Source organism: Miniopterus schreibersii (assembly GCF_964146895.1).
Source record: "Miniopterus schreibersii genome assembly, chromosome: 3".
NCBI lineage: Eukaryota > Metazoa > Chordata > Mammalia > Chiroptera > Miniopteridae > Miniopterus > Miniopterus schreibersii.
Window position 1 is genome coordinate 901964 of NC_138103.1, and position 3058 is coordinate 905021.

Sequence of the window (3058 nt, forward strand, 5' to 3'; positions counted from 1 at the left end):
TTTTGCCCATTCCAACTAGGATGTGACAGTTGCAACGGGACACGTGAAAATTAGAAGGCCTGCAGTCAGATCCCAGGAGCGCCTGGTCCGACGCAGCCGGGGTTGGATCCAGAGTCCTGGTCCCCCACCTTCTAGCATATCCACTTGAACAAGTGTCTTCAGCTCTGCAGGCCGCGGTTTTCACTGCGCAATGGTAACAGCCTTTCCTCTCAGGAGCATTTTGAGAATTCAATGAAATCACAAATGTGAGGCCCCTGGTATCAGGCTGAGTACATGGCGAAGGACTGTTTTCGTTGCTGCTGCCCTGTGAAGATGACACGCTCACAGCGGTGGCTACAGCGCACCAGCCACCGGAGGCCGTGGAGCTGACTTGTCAGGTCCCTCTCCCGCCGATGGGCGCAGAGGTCATGGTGAAGTCCAAGGGATCACAGGTGCAGCAGTGCTCGGCGCAGCTTCGGCACATGCTGACACTCAGTTTTTAATATCTGGGGAATGAAAGGCAAAAAAAATCCATGGTTGTGCATGTGCTAGACAGCAGCAAGACAGATCCTTTGCTGGCGAGAGGCAAAGGGTAGCTTATTCACTCTCTCCCCGCTTCCCAACCTCAGGGCAGACATCGGTGGTCTATTACTGTAATCTTTCCGAGGCCCTGGCGGGGCCACAGCGTGCCAGTCCTGGGAGATTCTGGGACTCGCCCTCCCCACCCTCTTTTTCCCTCCCCCCTCCCTCCCCCTCCCTCCCCCTCCCTCTCTCCCCCCTTCCTTCCCCCTTCCCCCTCCCCCTCCCTTTCCCCCCCCCTCCTGCCTTCCATCTGTGCAAAGCTTGCTCGTGCTACTTGGCCTTCAGGGTTCCAGGCATAGCTTGGTTACAAAAGACCCCCGCTGAGTTCCTCCCCCCACAGCACCAGGGGCGGGGTGGGCACGGTAGCCCCTCCCAGCACCAGGATCCTGCTCTTTGCCCTGCCAACTCTGGTCCCCAACCACTCTGAGCTGGAGTCTTCTAGGGCTCAGCAGGTCAGCTGAGCCTGGGGCAGGAACTCTTTGGCATTACTGTAGTAATGCCAGCCGTTGGCCTGGCTGTCTCCAGCACGTCCCAGGTGCCCCTTGGTGCTGCTCCCAGGAAAGCCACCCGATTTCCCCTGGGCTGACTCGGTTCCTGTGGCTGCCCTAGGCAGGGGCCAGAGCAGCTCTCCCACGGGATGGGGGACACAACTGCCGCTCCTGCTCCTTGACCAATTGATAAGAAGCTTTGGACCCTGAAACCACAGTGGTGCTGATGGCCTGGCCTCAGCCCATTATTGCCTGGACGCTAGTGACAGTGTCGTGCTCAAACTCTACAGGGGACTCTTGTCACTTGTCCACATGGCAAGGCAGCGGCCCTGGCCTGGACCCTGTTCCCTTCTCTGCTGACTCCTTCCCCAGTTCCCAAGACCAACGGCTCCTTAGAGCTCTCGCTCTCCCAGCGGGGGCTCCCTGGCTCCCTGCCAGCTGGGGTGGGCTGGGGTCACCGGGTCTGGTTGGGGGGTGGGCTGGGGTCACTGGGTCTGGTTGGGGGCTGGGGCAGGAGAAGGAGCAGATGGGAGGAGAGACCAGGAACTCCTGGTCCAGCGAGACGTATAAATCTCCTGGCTGCTGTGAAGCCTTCTAAATGTTTTGACAGTCCCCGATCCATCAGAGCCCTTAATTGGGTCTGACTGAGTTATTCTATATGTAAATACCAGTTACTGGTGAGGTTGTTTATAGCCAAACTGTCTGTTTATGCAAATTGTGTTCCCAGATCACAGCGTTTTCATTGCAGGATGAAAACATCCCGATTATTTAATGCCAAGGCCACTCCCTCCTCGGGCCGGGTCCTTTCCTCTGTGGCTTTCCACTGCCGCACAGCAGTCTGGTGAGCGGAGGAGAGGCGGCCCCCATCCAGCAGGGGCCAGGGGCCCCTGGACACAGAGGGGTTCCCTGAACCCATGGAGTGCGCTCTCAGATGTCTCAGCCCAGTGTCCCCCCAAATAGATGGGGAGCTCATTGCCCCTCAAAGCAGCCAGACCCAGGTTTGGGCAATTCTTATGGTTATAAAGGATGGTTTGGAATTTGCCTTCTTGAGACTGACCCTCTCTCCCACAGAGTGTCCGGGATTATGTGACTGTCATTTCTCCCTGGACGATTGTAAAGCCTCTCACTCCCCGCAGTGGCCTCCTCAAGGCCCAGGGGGGACTTCTGGAGGAGCAGAGCAGTCCTGGTCTCTCCTGGCTCCCTGCTTTTGGTCCTTAAAATAAAGCCCAAGGTCTCTTGTTTGGCCCTCTGATGCCCCGTGATCAGGACCCATAGTTCATGCTGGGCCTGGTCACCCTTGAACCCTACACCTCAGCCTCAGAGTCGTTGGACAGCTTTGTCCCTGGCCTGCCAAAGGCCCTGAGGAAATTGTGTCGTAGACCCCTGCGCAAACCCCCGTGCGTCTCAGCGTTCACCTAGAGCGCCAGACTCAATCCCGGTGACCCAGAGTGACCACCACAGACCAAGGCCCTGCCTCGTGGAACTCACCTTCCTGGGGGCTCACGTGCAAGCCCCTGGCCTCAGTCTCAGCTGGGGGTGCCTCCTCCTGCAGGTGCCCTGTCCAGAGCCCTGCTTTCCTCTCACCAAGCTCACCGCCACCGCCCCTTCTCTGCTTCACAAATACAACTACAGTCAGCAGGAAACGTCCCTCATCTCCCTTCTCCTGCCCACCTGGAGCCCGAGAGCCCACCCACAGACCTGTGCCCTCGGGGTCTGCCTGGCCACTGTCATTTCTCCTGCACTGTTATCCCGTCTGCCTGCTGTCGGCCTCCCCACCTCCACGTGGTCAGGACTCTTCCTGTTTGAAATAAGAGCCTTGTGACAACACTGTCAGTGCCTGCTTGGAGGTCCTTGCCCCCGACTGCAGTGACCGACCGTATGGCAGGTGCCCGACCCGTCACAGCGCACTTTACGCGTCTGTCCTGAAGCCTGGCTCCTGCCTGGTCCTCTCACCCTACCTCGCACCACCCGCTGTGGCCACACTGAGGTGCCTGCAGGCTCGTGAGGGG